Below are 18,719 nucleotides of genomic sequence, written 5' to 3' on the forward strand. Positions count from 1 at the left end.
TGTGAGCCATTCGAGGCTGTAATGACAGGTCGGTCGTGGCTCACTAGAGGCTGCTACGTGGCACATGCGGGGTACAGAGAAGCACATAGTGGCACCTTCATAATGGATATGTAATAGATGAAAACGTGGGTCATTCTTCGAATAATCGTGACACACCCATGCGTGGCTCCTTCTTCGTCCTTCATTTTTCGGTAGGACCCAGGCTTAACTTTGGGATATGTTTCGGAGTGGGTGTTCCACTATGCCAATGCATTGGTTTCACTGTCTGCATTTGGCGCTTGCAGATAACTGTTTAGTTCTGCCTCAACAGCCTCAACAGGTCAGTTAGACCATAAGTAGAAACGGAGTAGGGCTTTTTGAAAAAGCTCCCAAGTGTTTTCTTCTGTATTTTTACTGGTGTAGCTGAAGTGGTAGCTTCTGCTGCTGTAGTAGACCTACAGTGTGATGTCTTCCATTCATCCAACATTTAAGAGACAGCATTAGCCCTAACAGTCTCTACTTTGTCAGCCTGGATGTAGTGGATCTTGAAGCGAGGATCTACGAGGGTTGCCATGCACAGGAGGCCATCAGTAGCAGCATCATCAAATTTTTCATTTAGGTAGCTGGTGACTGAACTCTTGATGGCCTTGCTAAGGTCTGTGTCAGTATCTGCTGGCTTCAAGACCTCTTCATTAAAGAGCTGAAAGACAGACAGGTTTCACACAAGAGACACTAATATGCTTCTCCAGAAAGGGCATCAGTAAAGTCAACACGTGGATTTAGGGGCTTGTGGACAGACTCCAAAACATTAATGCCATGTTGGAATCAGGTGCCTGTTTTTTCGATCATCTGATAAAACCTTTGCAATAGCCTTCTCCTGCTCCAGTACTCTTGCTATCATGGCATGACGAGACCCCCACCTGGTAGGGGATTCTGTAATCAGCCTGTGCTTTGGCAGTTTGAGTTCATCTTGAGCAGCTGCTAGTGCCCTTTTCTTTTTCCATGAGTAAGAAAAAGTACTGACCACTTTTTTGGACACACTGATGGCTCTCTCAATTCTCGTGTCCTTCATGCTTCCCTCTGAAGAAAAGTAAAAGTTAAAAAATAAATAAATAAATAATTGCAAACAAACACAATATCATAACAGTTCACATAAATGTAGAAAAATACTTTATCTCAAAATATTCAGGAACTATTAGCAAAAATTATCAAGGGACAGCCAAAAATGTGATATGTCAAACAGATATAGCATCAGAAAGAATAGTAAATCAATAAAATAATATTCTGCGTGTGCTGGAGGCAGTGGCAGACTGTGAAGACTCCACTCACATGTTCATGCTTTCCGTATAATCACTTGGGTGGTACTTCTTTAGATGATTAAACAGATTTGTTGTGTTGCCGGTTTTTGAGGGCACTGACTGCTGACATACTTTGTACATCAGTTTAATTTGCTCCGCGTCACTTTGGAGATATCCAAACCAACGCCACACAACCGATGTTGAGTGACTTTTCTTCCCAACAATAGAGTCATCTTCGGAGGATAACTCCAAGTCATGACTGACATCTGTTTCACTGCTCTCAGCTCCGCATTTAGCTCCGAGTTCGCTCATGCTGTTTACAACTCCCGCAACTCGAAACAGAAGCAAAGAAGTAAAAGGTCATCTCTGATTGGCTGTTGTCACACGTGACCACGTGCTTCTTCTTCAAGTATAATGGTGGTTTGCATCTGTAGTGTTGCATTAGCGCCACCTACTGTATTATATGTGTATTGCAACAATGTGCACGTGTAATCGAGAAATATGCTCAGAGCTGATCATTGTAATCAACCTGAAATTTCTCATGATCATCGATCACGATCACATAATCACCCAGGCCTACCTTGAGTATGGTTCCGTCAGCAGTTATTTCAGGCTGAGTGACGGGTGGGGAGATGGTATCAGAGGGAGATCGACAGAACTTCTGTTTTAGTGCAGTTCAGTGATAGACCAAGTCGTTTGTATGCTTCTACAAAGGCATCTGTTATTCTCTGCAGCCCAGCTTCCGTAGTCCAGCAAACAGCAGCATCATCAGCGTATTGAAGTTCCACAACTGAGGCTGTGGACACTTTAGTTTTAGCCTGTAGGCGTTGTAGGTTGAACAAATCACCGTCATATCGCTAAGTTATTTGTACTCCAAGGTTACTCAGCTGTGGCTCTGCCAGTTGCAGAACAGCGCCCAAATACGGGTGTCCCGATAAATTGATTACAATGATCTGCCTACTCCATGATGAGATGACTGCCTTTGTTATATGTGAAGGTCAACAAGTGGAACCATTTCCTGTGAAAGTCGGTGTCAAACAAGGGTGTGTATTAGCACATACGCTATTTGCTCTTTTCATGGGTGCTGTTCTGAGGGTAAATGGGTTCTAAAACCATCCTCAAAAGATGCAGTGATTTCATGTCTGAGGAAATGCCACATTACTCTGAACGTTAGTTCTGTGTCGTATTTTCAGAGAGATAAGTAATAAGTTATTTTATCTCAAACGGACATATTTGACACACTATTTTTTTGTGGGCATGTGATGAAACAACATTGTGTTTTGAAAGAACATACCACTCTAAAAATAGTACTTCTGTATTCATTTGAAGAAATACAAAAAAGACTTGATCAGTTTAAGAAAGCATAGAAAGCAATTTGTTCAACTAAATGAAATTAAATCAGATTTGCAAGAAATAGTGTGGCGTACTACAAGGCTCGGTGTTGGGACCGATTTTGTTCTTAATGTATGCAAATGATTTAAACAATATCTTAAATATGAAAATTGTATCATTTGCAGATGATACAAACGTATTTGCATCTGGTGAGAATCTCAAAGACACTTGAGCTAGCCGCACAAGAGTTGATTAAAATAAAGAGATGGTGTGATATAAATAAATTAGCTGAAAATTTGAAGAAAACTAAGTTCATGATATTTGGAAACATTAAAAAAAATAATAATGAAGTTGAGTATTAGAATTAGAATTAGTCGATGAAATAAAATTTCTAGGTTTAATTCTGGATAATAAAATTAGTTGGAAGGGACATATACAACACGTCCGGTCAAAGCTGGCTAAATGTCTTGTAGTCATGAGAAATTCTATACTATACTGTTCATTGTTTCTACCCTATCTTACCTATTGTGTTGAAGTGTGGGGTCACACATACAAAATAAACATTCAACCATTAACTATTCTGCAAAAAGAAGTGATACAAGTTGTAAATAACAAACGTTACAGAGATCACACTCACAGCTTATTCTTGGAGTCAAAAGTTCTAAAATTTGCTGATCTGATCAATTTTAGAACTGCTCAAATATACCACAGAAATGGCAAGAGAGCTGGACATAGCACTTTTGTGGCACATTCCAATGTTACAGGAGATTTTGTAATGAAAGACGTGCGGAGGAATTCGACCGTCGGCACGGAACCGCTCATGGCACGCAACAAAAAAACACCTCCATGTTGGAAGTCTCACAGGACATGTTGTGGCATGTCCAGCTGTTACACAGTTTCTCGGATACTCACTCGACTGAAAAGCCATCGAAAGCTGTCTGAATCTTCCGAATCGTTTACAACACGGAGGTATTTTTTTTTGTTGCGCGCCATGAGCGGCTCTGTGCCGACGCGCGAATTCCTCCGCACGTCTTTCATTACAAAATCTCCTGTAACAGTGGAATCTGCCACAAAAGTGCTATGTCCAGCTCTCTTGCCATTTCTGTGGTAGTCACACGATGTCCCGAATCAACACAGCGTTCAGTTTGGAAATGATCTGGTCGTTCCAGCCTGTCGATGGCCGCTCGGTGTGCCGCGCGCCCTCCGCCGCTGTGGGCCATCTTTAAAAAGGTTTTAACACTCCTTAATCCGTGTGACGCCGACAGAATCTTCACCGAAAGACATCTGAATCTTTTGAATGGTTTCCAACTGGCTGTCTCTAACAGTTTCTGAAAAAAATTTCATGGAGCAAAGCGGCAGTCGCTCTGCCATTTCCCTGACAATGAAAATCCGACGAGGGGGCTGGACCAGTGCTCACTCAAAGCTGTGAAAAAACTCACTCATGCGCACGAAGGTTCAAGCTTGGCTGATGCAAGCGCACATGATTCAAATCCATATAGTTTTTGAAAAAAATAAAAAGTTCCGTTACTTTTCATACAGACCTCGTAAATGTCCTTTGTAAATTAGGGGTAGGGCTTGATAAGCTTAAGCTTCATCCTACTCCTTTTTGAAACATGCATGATTTATAAATGTACTTTTGGGAAAAAAAATGTTGATTTTAACATGTTTTAAAATAAATAAATAAAGAAAGAAAGAAGAATGACAAGGGAGTGGGGGTTGGGGGGCTCAACAAAAAAAGAAATTGGGCAGAAGACAGGGGTTTTTGGTTGAGATGGTGAGTCTATGTATTTATAAATTTCTTTTGTGAAGTTTTGATATTATGCCATGTTCAACATGACATGTGCTAGTAGCTGACTAGGTTTGAAAACACACGCTGTGCAGGTGATTCGTGCCCTGTAAAATTACCCCCTCCCCCCCCAAAAAAACACTTCAAAGAAAAAAGTGTGCGTGTGAGATAGGGCTGCCACGATAAGTTGACTAGTTACAATTGCGTTGAATATCAAAATAGTTGGCAACTAATTTAATAACCAATGTCGTTTCATTTTTTTAGCTTTGTTTTTTCTCTCAAAACTGCTGCTGTATCTTCCGCTACCTTTCTGTCTTTGACACACATGCGCATCGTGGTAATCCAGTGTTGCTGAGTGCCATTTCTTAGTGTCAGCAACGATTCATCCATTATCACCTCGTTTCTACTTAAAACTGCACACCAGTCATCATCTATCTCAGCGACAGATACTTTGTACTTAGTACAACAATCATTTCTACATAAATTCAGCATTATTTCCTAATAAAAGACAGGGGACAGATCAGAGCACCACAGCAGCACGTCTGGGTTTAAAGCCCCTTTCACACCGGGCCCACTTCGAGTTGCGTCGTTCAGCATCATGACGATGCCACATGGATGCAACCTAGTGCCAAGGCAATGTAGCTCAACACCAGAACACCGTGATGGACGCAAAGGACGAAGCAAATCGGATGCCTGAAATTAAACGTTTCATTTTTTCTGCGTCGAGTACCGGACACATAAAGGAAGTGGTTTGAGCGCAAGTCAGGGCAAAAGAACAGTACTCAAAATGACTGGAAGCCACACCACACAATACAACGTTACCCGATGCAAATTTATGATTCCTGCTGTGTTTCATTGTTCCCGAAGTATAAATCCAGGGCTTGACATAAACCAATTTGCCCCACTGGCCCAGAGGGCCAGTAGAATTTAGAAGTTATTGGCCCACAGTGTAGGAGCACTGGCCCATAGTTTTGCACGTGAGAGTTTGTGATATTCCAACCTGAAATCCTCAGGGCTGTGAAAACTCTGCGGATCTGTGAAATTCCGCAGATTTCAGAATTTGGGTGGGTGTGTGTGTGTGTGTGTGTGTGTGTGTGTGTGTGTGTTTGGTGTTGAACTCTGTAATCGTGATTGTCACTGAATTTTTAAAATGTCTATCGCAAAGTGTTTTTTCTTTCATGACATCGTGCAAGTTTTATAAGGCCGCGGCTGTCCGCGGACACTGATCTGTGTGTTACAGATACAAATCAGTATCCTCGGATCTGCGGCATTTCGAGGAGAAAAAAGCCTGGCTGCTGCGACAGTTGTCGTAAAACGAGACTGGTTGGTTGCTGCGGCGACGTTGTGTGTCTCCTGCGTGAAGCTTAAGATAATGTCGCATGTGGACATCGCAAACCTTTAGAGCTCTAAAGTTTTTAAAAGAAGAATTGGGCAGCATGTCTCTGTCACGGACCAACATCAGACAGAGAGAAGATGGCGAGAGAGACTGAAAAGTCCAATAAGTACAAGAATCCATGGAATTGTCGCTGGCTTCATCAACACACCTGAAAGATAAAAGAAAAGGGAAAAGTGAACTATGCCATCGGTTAACACAGTAAGAATTTTTCTCTTTCTGGAAAATAAACATTCTGCTGTTCAAAAAGGATTTTAGACAAGATTTTTTTTTTTTTTAATTAATCTAGACTTTCTTCCATTGGGAAAAAAAGACTGGCTTTGAATGGATTTATGTGAATTTACACAAGAATGTAAATGAGTTTTTATTAATGTAGACTTTTTTCATTAGAAATACACTGTGGCTTTGAGTGGATTTACAGGAATATACACAAGAATATGTGGCTTTTTTACTATTAGGTATGTTATTGATATTTTACCACAATTTTAAAAATATTCTCCAAGTTTTAGCTGTGGTTTTTGAAATGCTGTAACAGTCTTTTCAGTCTTCATGAATTTCATGTAGTTTAATTGTTCTGAGTTAATGCATAGTTTGGTTTACAATTAAAAGGAAAATCATTCCAGGTCCTACTTCCACATCATATTCTGTTATTTCAACATTATCGTTGACTGTTCAAGTGAAAGGTTGAATAGAGGGTCGTTTAAATATGCACTAATTTTGAGACTTTTTGTTCCAGGAGATGCTGAAATGTATCATTAGATAAAAAAATTAATTTGGTTTCTGGGATCCCACCGGCTCTTGGGGACCTATGCCTCTCAGGCCCCTGCAAATTTTCCTCAGATTTTACAGTTTTCATTTCACAGCCCTGAATCCTGCAAATAAAACTGCCTATATAATATAAACCAAAACATACAGAACATAAAATAGTCTGTGGACCATGAAATTAAAAAACGTATAACTTATTAGAGGGTATTCTGAAGTGTAAAAAAATAAAGTGACTCCCATAAAATTTAGAGGGCATTTTTTAGCAACTAACTCACAGTCAGAAATGTAAAATACATATGTAGGTCCATATCAAAACTAAAAAGTATGCCTTGTCTGGATTTGAGTTATAGATCTAAAAATTGAAAAAAATTATGCTTGGCTCCTTTGCTAATGTTGTCACCCACCGTGGGGTTTCCACAAAGGCAAGCTCGTTAGACTTTTAAACTAGCTTCAAAACAGCTAGGGTCTACCAGGACCAAGCATATACTTTACTTACTTGTCAGCATACGACAGATAAGCCCTGCAGATTTGGCAGAAAACCTCCTTCTTCTCTTGGTCATGACCAGCCCACGGCCATTTCTGTGGCCAGGTCAGGACAAAACCTCTCTTCCTCTTGTTTCTTTCATATAGCCTGTCTCTCTCCCTTAATTCATCATCACTAAGCCTCCTCTTCTGGATAGTTTCCTGGTTGTTGTCCAGGTTTGGGTGATTGTATTTTAAAAATATTTCAGTTCAAATTTTAAATTGTTCCGTTAGATTTGCGCCTTGTCTTCGTTTCCTGCAGCTTCTGTCCATTTAAAGATGCTAACGATCATTGCCGAAGATCATTGACGGAAACGGCCGAACACACGCTCCATGCATCAACAACATACAATGTGCATGAGATTCTGCGGGAGCATGGGATGGGTATTGATAAGATTTTATCTATCGATTCCGCTTATCGATCTGATTCCTTATCGATTCCGCTTGTGAATTTTCTGTGTGTGGATCCTTAAACTCTGGACCTAAATAAACTGTACATGGTGGCTCCTTGATCTCTGAACATAAATAGAAATAAACAATATCTGTAGTTTTTGTCAAAAGCATTTCCTTTCAGACATTATTGGCATGAATGTCTTTCCATACCTCTGAGCTGAACTCTTGCAGCTGGCTGTGTTGCACGTCAGCATCAGTTTAATTCATAAAGAATGCAGGACGTCTCATTTTGGGAAGAAAAAACCTTTTAGTCAATTGTAGTTTATTTTCTGTATTACAGTGTTTGGAAAGAGGTGTCATTTTATTTAAAGCGGCAATTCATTTTGAAGTTATTAATTCCAGCTGGACTCTGTCTCGGCAGAGAGCCGCGCAGCGTTTGGGGCTATGCCAATGGAACGGAGGACGATTCTCGTTTCTTGACTGCAACAAGACGAGCGTCCCACTTAGCAGCTTTAATTTGCACAAAAGTGACTCACAGTCACGATTGACATAGTTTAATGGCTTTGAGAGGAGTTAAGAAGCGGACTTGCCTTCCGAAGAGTTATTATTACTATTATTGCTGTTGTTGTTGCTATTATTATTATTATTATTATTATTATTATTAATAATAATAATATATAAATAAAAATAAATTAAAATATTACACTTTAATACATTTGACTCTTACAGCAAACGCTGAGCCATTAACTATTATACAAAAAACAAATGCACACAAAAGTGCTGAGATGTGAAGAGCCAATGCTAACTTTAACATTGAAAACACCATAGACGTGCTAACGCGTTGGCATCGGTCCCATTTTTAAGTCATAAAATACATCTATCAGCTGTTTCAGAGGACCATAACAGGTCGGTTTAACAAAAGGGTATATGTTACTCATAGGCATATGCTCTTTAGGGTTTTATCGGGGAAAAATTAAGATAAAGTCCAACGAGCCAGCGGATCGAAGCATTGCTTCATTGGTTCATGCTTCAAAGTGCAGTTGCTCTGCAGAAGCGGTTGATTACAGAGCCGCTGCAGGGTCTGCAATCAACGTAGACAAATGATCATTTTTCCAACAAACACCCTCAAAAACAACGGCTGCTCTGAAGGACTGATAAGGGAATCGTTAAGCAAAAAGGCAGTTGATATCGGTGGATCAAATCATTTCTTAATGACACCCGAAAAGAACCCGTTTTTGATACCCAACCCGAAGCGTGGTGCGAGACCAAAACAAACATGGTGGACTCGGTGAAGTTTGATGACACGGAGATGTGAAGAAATTCGACTTTGTCGCCGCAAAATCTGGTAAAATAAATAGAATTTTGCGTAAGATGAGACTGGCGTTGTGTTCGCCGCTCCTCTGTTTTTTCTCCAGTTTTCTCGTTTGTAACTTGGTTTTTAGTGGCTTGAGTGTTTTTTTTTTTTTTTTATCTTTGGGTATGTACTTGACGTGGTTCTTGGTCCTTCAGTGTGCATTTTTAACCATTTTTGATTTAGTGCCTTTTTTGCGCTGTATGACACCGCACTTCACTCCCTCGGCTAGCGCGATGCTAAGCTACTCTGCAGCTGAGCTACAGAGCCTGAACAACAACAATGTTCCTCTTGACATTCTCGCTATCAGAGAGCTTGGTTTGCTCCGCCGGCCTCACTGCATCCACAGAGGCTCCCGGAGAAAGTTTGTATTCCATCGGACTGGGTCGTCTGTGCCGATTATCTGGTTAGCTGAGCGCATCGGCACTCAGCGCCCAAGTCATCAAAGCGCTGCAGCTTCTGGGACTTGTAGTCCTGATGTGACGACAGCGGTTTCTGACACTGTCCAGGCGCTGGATGGAAAACGTGGAGTGGATTTTAAGATACTCAGGCCTATTCAAAGATGTCAGTCTGTCAACCCGACAGAAGTCTTCAGTTTGGGGCTCATTAACATCAGATCACTGTCCTCAAAGTCCCTGTTGATCAGTGATCTAATTATGGATAATCACTTGGACATGATTGGGTTATGTGAAACCTGGCTCAAACCCACAACTGCTCTTCCTCTGAATGAGGCCTACCCACCAGGGTACACATTTGGTCACGTCTCGTGGTGCAAAGCAAGGCGGGGGTGTTGCTTTTATTTATAAATCCAGATTTACCTTCTTGACTGTTGGGGGTCATAAATATAATTTGTTTGAGCATCTGACTCTCTGCTCTGCTCATGATGCTACATATTGTCAGGGTCAGAAGTATGGAAATCAGTCATGTTATTTTGTCACTGTTTATAGGCCTTCTGGTCCATACTCTGAATTCTTAGATGAATTTGGTGTGTTCATCTCTAGCCTATCAGCTAGTGCAGACATTTTGATTATTGGTGACTCTGATCCCCTTTGCAAGTCATTTATGGAACTTGTGGATGCGTTGGGATTCCAGCAATGCATTCAGGATTCAACGCACATTAGTGGAAATACCCTTGATTTGGTTCTCACACGTGGCCTCGCTGTCACGAACATTGACATTTTGCCTCTTGCTTCGGTGGTCTCTGACCACTCATTTATTAGGTGTGCATTTATGTTGCCACGTTTAGTGGACCGAAAGCCTTGTCTGTCTCTGCGGCGACGCATTAATCCCTCAACTATGACTGAACTTGAAGCCAGACTGCCTGAAATTTTGGCTTCAGGGTTGGAGAATATTCAGTCATTGTCTTGCGGATGGCTTGAATTCAGCGCTCAAGGCTACACTGGATAAGGTTGTGCCTCCTCTTTTAAGGCCACGCCTTCCTAAGGCACAGTCACCTTGGTTCAGTGGTTACTTGCGTGACCTTAGGTAGAAGGCTCGAGGTTTGATACGGAAATGGCATAGTTCTAAATTAGAGGTGTTCCACCTTGCATGGCGTGATGCTGTCTTAGATTATAAGCAGGCAATACTGGCTACAAAGCGTGCCTATTATTCTGATTTGATCAGTAAAAACAAGCATAACTCAAAGTTTTTGTTTGAAACTGTAACATTTCTCATTCATGGACAGCCACCTGTTATTCACTTTCCCTTTTCAGCACAGGACTTCTTGGATTATTTCGAGAAGAAAATTGAGGATATTAGGTTGAGCATATCTCAGCAGGCTTTGGTCCAACCACCGCATACTGCTATGGAGGTGGATGCGCCCACTGAGGTGTTACCCAGATTTACAGATTTTGATGGTATCTCACTAGGCGCGCTGACGAAGCTCATGACGTGTACTAAAAGCACAACCTGTTTACTTGATCCTATCCCAACAAAACTGTTTAAGGACCTGTGGCCCATTCTTGGACCAACTGTGCTGGAAATTATGAATCTTTCATTAACTTCTGGATCTGTTCCTAAATGTTTCAAGTCTGCAGTGTTTAAACCATTACTTAAGAAATCCAATCTCGACCCTAGTGTATTGAAGAATTATAGACCAATATCAAATCTATCATTTTGTTCTAAAATCCTGGAAAAAGTGGTTTCGCAACACCTCGTGGACTACCTCACTGAGAATAATCTTTTTGAGCCACTGCAGTCTGCTTTTAGAAAATGTCACTCCACAGAGATATCACTTACTAAAGTAGTGAATGACCTTTTGCGAGCAATGGACTCAGATACCACTACAGTCTTGGTGCTGCTGGATCTTAGTGCTGCATTTGATACTGTGGATCATCATATTTTACTCAATAGGCTATAGAATCACTTTGGGATTACTGTAACTGCTCTTGCATGGTTGACATCATACCTGTCCAGTCGTTCTTACTGTGTATTGTGTAATGGCACCTCCTCTGATTGTAGGGACATGAAGTTTGGGGTTCCGCAGGGATCCGTTTTAGGCCCCCTGCTTTTTTCCCTTTATGTAGCACCCCTTGGGAATATACTGCGGCGCTTTGGGCTTCCCTTTCATTGCTATGCTGATGACACTCAATTGTACATGCCAATAACTGCTGGTAATCTCATTCACATAAAATCTTTGGAAGATTGCCTTGCATCAGTAAGAAGTTGGATGTCTAGTAACTTCCTACTTTTAAATTCTGATAAGACTGAAGTTATGGTTCTTGGTCCAGCGAGGTATCGGCATCAGTTTGATCAGCTAACACTTAGCTTAGGTTCGTGTATTATACATCATACGGATAAAGTGAGGAAACTTGGAGTAAATTTTGATCCTGCGTTGTCCTTTGATCTCCACATTAGAGACATTACGAGGACTGCTTTCTTCCATTTGCGAAATATAGTGAAGATTCGTCCCATCCTGTCTGTGGCTGATGCTGAGACTTTGATTCATGCATTTGTCTCTTCTAGATTAGACTATTGTAATGCTCTATTTTCTGGCTTACCGCAGTATAGGATTAGGGGTCTTCAACTGGTTCAAAACGCTGCTGCCAGACTTTTGACACAAAGCAGAAAGTTTGACCACATTATGCCCGTTTTGGCGTCCCTGCACTGGCTTCCTGTTCCTGCAAGATCAGATTTTAAAGTACTGTTATTAGTTTATAAAATTGTTCATGGACTTGCACCTCCCTATCTGGCTGACCTGGTAAGCCCCTATGTACCGGCTCGGGCCCTGTGTTCTCAGGGTGCAGGACTTCTGTGTGTTCCCAGGGTGAATAAAAAGTCTGCCGGTCATAGAGCTTTCTCCTACTGTGCCCCATCTCTGTGGAACGATCTCCCAGCACACATTCGGCAGTCGGATACTGTGGAGACTTTTAAGTCACGTTTAAAGACTCATTTGTTTTCCCTGTTTTATCATTAGTGTTATGATGTGTTTTTATTCTTATATTCTTTTATGGTTGTCTTTCTTTTATGGTCGTCTTTTTATTGTGTTTTAAATTTTTAATTGTTTTTTTTTTTATATTGTGTGAAGCGCCTTGAGACAATTTCATCGTGAATTGCCGCTATATAAATTAATAAATTTGATTTGATTTATTTTTGTAGTGGCCTGAGTGAGCCATCATTTGATAAGTTGTACTGGCCCGTAGCGGCCCGAAAGTGCACCAAATCAGCACCAGTCCAGTGGGCAAATGGCTGTCGAGCCCTGAAATCACGCAGGATTGTTTTTATACCGTGTACACAATGTAGTAAAACTACACACTCAAAGACCACAGGAAAAAAATGCTCAGCCTGGCTGCTGCTCTCTCACTATGTTTAAATAAAGTCCATAAAAGTCCTGTTCACAGACTGATTGCCAGAGACAGGACATGTCCACATCAAGTATAACTCCAGACATCTCCACATTTACTCAGGGACAGTTAGTTCGCACGCAGCTCGAGGTCAGAGGAAGAAAGACAGTTTGGTGTGAATACTGATAGAATAACTCCATTAATGTCTATTCTGTTATTTGTACAAAGTTAAAATATAACATATATTATTTAATGTTGAATAATGCACTAATTCTGAGGTTTTGTAGCAAACACAGACAGATCGCAAAGGATTCTGGGTAAATGTGCCTCTGCTAAACACTGATTGGTTCAGTCATTCATTATGTAAACCAACACGTTAATGTAACGTGTGTCATGTGTTGGTGTTTACAGATAAATGTGCTTTTGTAAAATATACCATTTTTTATTTGTAAAATCAGGCATTTTTACGGAGTCCTGGAAGTGTCATCGCAAAATGTTTTGCATGTGGAGAGAATGTGCGCACGTTTTATTAGTGCTGTGCGCACGTTTGATGATGATGTAAAACGTGCACTCAGTATTGTCTTGACACATAAATGTTGGCTTTACACTGTGCGAGTTTTGGCCCTTTTTCAGATGATTTTTCATTCGTGCAAGAATCGTTTTGGACTGAGTTTCAGGTTAATCGCGCGTCCTGCATCATGTAGTGTACATGGAGTAACAAGCTGCGTTTAACATGTCACGACCACCTCCTCATCGCCGATCGTATGGTCGAATGAAAATCAAACCTGTTTGATATTATTCTGGTCGGCCGTCGTGAGGGTATCCTGCTGCTGAAGAGCAACAAGCATCCAACCGCTCGCACTGTGCATGTGCAAACACCGCAGAGCTGTCTTGTAATGTTTTTTTTTGTTGTTTTGTTTTTAAACGTTGTCTCCTATCGAGAGTTTTTGTAAATTAAGTTTGAAAAAAACTTAACTTGTGATTAAAAATATATCATACAGTGTCTGCTTAGCTTCAGGACGAATACTGCCATGAACACTACTGGCCAGTAGATGGCAGTAGAGGCCTTGAAAAGTTTCCAAAACAAAATTCCAGATAATCCATGTCTGCTACTTTTAAGATGCGTGGAATTTAACAAACGCAAATACAATAACGTCTATAAACCCAGAGAATATGTTAACAAGAGTTTTAGGCACTAGAGTTTAATGCTGTTGTCTGTGGAGCCTGAACATAGTGTCTGAAATGCGTTTGTCTGGTCGTGAACGTACTGAGATTACCCTATCCTACCCATAATGCACTGCTGGGCACAGCATGTGCTCACTAAAACCTTAAAAATTAGCACATTACTTTAAAACTAAAACATATATCTGATATTTTCACTTTATAAAACTTCAGACATGACAGTAATTTTAAATAACTTGTCCAAAATTAGTTTGGTTAAATTTGAACCATAAGTTAAAATGTATGCCTCTGGATGACTTGGGTGATATTGCCAGCGTATCAGTATGGTGTTAAAGGAAATGATTTTTTTTTTGTGTGTGTGTGTGACCTGTTCTCCTTTGTCTGTAGAGGATACAGTGGTTTCTCCTGGAAGCAGCTCTCTTCTGTTTGCAGAGGGTAGAACTATACATCTGTTAGGAAACGTTTAACAGGTAGGTGCTTAACTGATTTTAAATTTTAAAAATGTTTGCCGCTGTTATAAGATAATTAGTCCGATAATGGTTTTTAAAGTTATCAAAAAAGATAATCTGATAATGAAAGCATTATCTTTGATAATTATCTGTTATCGGATTATTGGACCTGTGCCCACCACTGTTTATTTGACAGTGAACATAGTTTTGCCCATTTGTCTATTTGACTCCTTTACTTCTTACAGAAGTATTTTTTCCTTTTCTTCTATTGTTGTTCATGCACCAATTACTTCTTACAGAAGTGTTTTTTCTTTTCCTTTTATTGTTATTTATCCACCAATAACACCAGATCAAATTCCTTGTATGTGAGAACTTACTTGGCAATAAATTCGCTTCTGATTTTGATTCTGCTTTATTTTTTCTTGAACACCCTAATATTCCTTTTTCATTACTTTCTGTAAAGTAATAAATTTGCTAAATTGTCTTCATGTTTTTATTTGGAATAGAATGTGCACTGTTCCCAATGCATTTGTGTGTATCGAAATAGAAGCTATTATAAGGATAAGGACTCAGTTTGTTAAACACACTATTATTTTGAACACAACTGTAACTGTTATTGGCATTTTCACATGAAACATAACTTTACAGTCAAGGAAATATTGTTAAGCTGTGATTCTGTTGTGTGAACCAGGAGACTTTTGTGCCATGTTAATTAAACACATGCATGTGTTAAATGCAAAAACTGTAAAAATCATTGATTCATGTATATTTTCATCTACAACCCCTGGCAAAAATTATGGAATCACCAGCCTCGGAGGATGTTCATTCAGTTGTTTAATTTTGTAGAAAAAAAGCAGATCACAGAAATGACACAAAACTAAAGTCATTTCAAATGCAGCTATCTGGCTTTAAGGAACACTATAAGAAATCAGGAAAAAAAAATTGTGGCAGTCAGTAACGGTTACTTTTTTAGACCAAGCAGAGGGAAAAAAATATGGACTCACTCAATTCTGAGGAATAAATTATGGAATCACCCTGTAAATTTTCATTCCCAAAACTAACACCTGCATCAAATCCGATCTTCTCGTTAGTCTGCATCTAAAAAGGAGTAATCACACCTTGGAGAGCTGTTGCACCAAGTGGACTGACATGAATCATAGCTCCAACACGAGAGATGTCAGTTGAAACAAAGGAGAGGATTATCAAACTCTTAAAAGAGGGTAAATCATCATGCAATGTTGCAAAAGATGTTGGTTGTTCAGTCAGTTGTGTCTAAACTCTGGACCAAATACAAACAACATGGGAAGGTTGTTAAAGGCAAACATACTGGTCAACCAAGGAAGACATCAAAGCGTCAAGACAGAAAACTTAAAGCAATATGTCTCAAAAATCGAAAATGCACAACAAAACAAATGAGGAACGAATGGGAGGAAACTGGAGTCAACGTCCGTGACCGAACTGTAAGAAAACCGCCTAAAGGAAATGGGATTTACATACAGAAAAGCTAAATGAAAGCCATCATTAACGCCTAAACAGAAAAAAACAAGGTTACAATGGGCTAAGGAAAAGTAATCGTGGACTGTGGATGACTGGATGAAAGTCATATTCAGTGATGAATCTCGAATCTGCATTGGGCAAGGTGATGATGCTGGAACTTTTGTTTGGTGCCGTTCCAATGAGATTTATAAAGATGACTGCCTGAAGAGAACATGTAATTTCCACAGTCATTGATGATATGGGGCTGCATGTCAGGTAAGGCACTGGGGAGATGGCTGTCATTACATCATCAATAAATGCACAAGTTTACGTTGATATTTTGGACACTTTTCTTATCCCATCAATTGAAAGGATGTTTGGGGATGATGAAATCATTTTTCAAGATGATAATGTATCTTGCCATAGAGCAAAAACTGTGAAAACATTCCTTGCAAAAAGACACATAGGGTCAATGTCATGGCCTGCAAATAGTCCGGATCTTAATCCAATTGAAAATCTTTGGTGGAAGTTGAAGAAAATGGTCCATGACAAGGCTCCAACCTGCAAAGCTGATCTGGCAACAGCAATCATAGAAAGTTGGAGCCAGATTGATGAAGAGTACTGTTTGTCACTCAAGTCCATGCCTCAGAGACTGCAACTGTTATAAAAGCCAGAGGTGGTGCAACAAAATACTAGTGATGTGTTGGAGCGTTCTTTTGTTTTTCACGATTCCATAATTTTTTCCTCAGAATTGAGTGATTCCATATTTTTTTCCCTCTGCTTGGTCTAAAAAGTAACCGTTACTGACTGCCACAATTTTTTTTCCTGATTTCTTATAGTGTTTCTTAAAGCCAGAAAGTTGCCATTTGAAATGACTTTAGTTTTGTGTCATGTCTGTGATCTGCTTTTTTTCTACAAAATTAAACAACTGAATGAACATCGTCTGAGGCCGGTGATTCCATAATCTTTGCCAGGGGTTGTAGATTTACCTTTGAACGAGCAAATTTGAAAATGAAAATAGTCCAGGTTAACCTCTTTTTTTGATAATGCTGTGTAGAAGGTTCTTAAATGAATCTTTCTCTGTCTCTGGCAGATATCTGTCATTACCAACAATACTGTTGAGTTCATCTTAATGTTTGAATGTTTATATTTAATTTTGTCTCATAAATTGAGCTTTTAATTATTGTTATAGTACAGTTCAAAAAGGCACATTTCAGTGCGAAAGGTTCACGGTGTTAAGGCCAGTGAGTAAGGAAAACAGAAGTTCCCAGTACGCAGAAGCAAATCCTCAATAATTATCTGCATAAACTCATAACCACTGAAAATGTGGAGCATGCGCGTATGAAGTTGAACTTCTGCTTCGAGTCACACTGGATTATAAACCAACTACACTACAAGAGAATGTTGACTGGGAATAGTGTTATTCCAAATATGCTGATATCATGGATGCGTTTCAGGCACAATATCCAATACACCCGACAGAGGAAGTCATGACATCTTGTGGCCCGGGTTAAGGCTGAGTTTAGAGAGGTGGGGCTGTGACATCGTCGTTTCACAAAAGTTGTATATTCGTTGTGCACACAAAAACACAAAGGCGGGGTTTTGAAATCTGTCCACTCTGAGACCCAGTTTCGAAATGCCCATCCGATACAAATCTTTGCAGATATGGCTAAACTCATCTCTGTGTGATGGAATTTCTCTTCAAGTTTTCCTTTATGTTCATCCATTTCAGCCTCCTTCCCCAGTACTTCTTTTCTCATCACTCTTTGACTTGACATATTTATTTAATTCCTGTTGTACGCTCTGTGTCAGACTTAATAGCTTCAAATTTTCAACCAATATGTAAAAAAAATCTAAAACTCTAATTTTAATGTGACATGCTTGTGCTAGTTCTAGCTGTATTTAGCGCTTTATCACGATGCGGTCATGTTTGCTGTAGTAACCAGCATCTGTATTCAGTGCATGCTATTTTTTAAGGTGTCATTGTAGAACAATAGTAGTATTTGTGAGTGCACAGTGGTAAGAGTGGAAGAGAAAGGCTGGCTTGTTCCACATCACAATGAAAGTGGCTTAGTTAACGTCCTGCCTCTTATCAAATGTAAGCTAAATTATTAACTTCCATCAAAAATCAAAACATTTTGTTCCACACACACTGTTACCGTAATTATTGAGTTGCGTTAGAGTATGTCACATCTGTCCAAAAATGCATCATGAAGAGGGGGAAAACAAAAAAACAAAAAAGCATATTGCACCAGTCTATAAGTTACATTTATTACCCGAGGCCAACATATGGCCGTTGGGTATTGCGAAGACTTTGCATCCGTCTGTCTGTCCGTCTGTCTTTGTTCAGCATAAGTCCAGTCCTATTACTGTCAGCGTCTTCAAATTCACAGGGGACATTCTTGGGACACAGACCTTGGACAAGTTCAAAGATGGCTAACCTTGACCTATGCTAAGTGGTCACCAGGTCTCATTCTTTTTACGCACTCTTTCATTGATTACATGCGCATATGGCCAAGGATATTTTAGCATTTCGTTATATTTTTTAAAATGTGGTGTTACTGTTCCATGCAACAAGATGCACAACTTATTTATAACTGCATATAATGCTGCACTAGCCAGCAGAAGCTAATTGGCTAATTGTTATTGTATGAGGCATAAATAACTCACGTGTGGACTGTTTCATGTGGGGCAACTGAGCAGATGGTCAGGTGAGGAAATGTGCAATGAAATTAAGAGTTTGAGAACTTGGGCCATTTGTAATGAAACATTGCAATAGTGAGCAGTAGCTAATGGGCTAATTAAGGTTATTGTAGCAGGCACAAGTGAACAGATATTTTCATCAATTCTGTGGCTCTGTTCAGTGTAATTAAAATTTTGAAAATTCTGGTGTAAAAGATGATAGCTATGCCTCTTCCATTTGCGAAATATGGCGAGGATTCGTCCCATCCTGTCTATGGCTGATGCTGAGACTTTGATTCATGCATCTGTCTCTTCTAGATTGGACTATT

The 18,719-nt window shown here is 39.9% G+C and overlaps 1 long non-coding RNA gene and 1 pseudogene across 1 annotated transcript; one reads left to right on the top strand and one right to left on the bottom strand.

The window, feature by feature from the left end:
• LOC117503413 overlaps positions 1-18,719 on the top strand; it is a 166,651-nt pseudogene that overhangs the window by 34,182 nt on the left and 113,750 nt on the right.
• On the bottom strand, positions 1,676-12,593 carry LOC117523120. Its single transcript, XR_004564429.1, has 3 exons — positions 12,582-12,593; positions 9,035-9,038; positions 1,676-1,857 (listed from the first exon to the last, which is right to left on the bottom strand). It is a non-coding gene; the product is annotated as an uncharacterized LOC117523120 (long non-coding RNA).

The sequence above is a fragment of the Thalassophryne amazonica genome, chromosome 2 (genome assembly GCF_902500255.1).
Source record: "Thalassophryne amazonica chromosome 2, fThaAma1.1, whole genome shotgun sequence".
Taxonomy (NCBI): Eukaryota; Metazoa; Chordata; class Actinopteri; order Batrachoidiformes; family Batrachoididae; genus Thalassophryne; species Thalassophryne amazonica.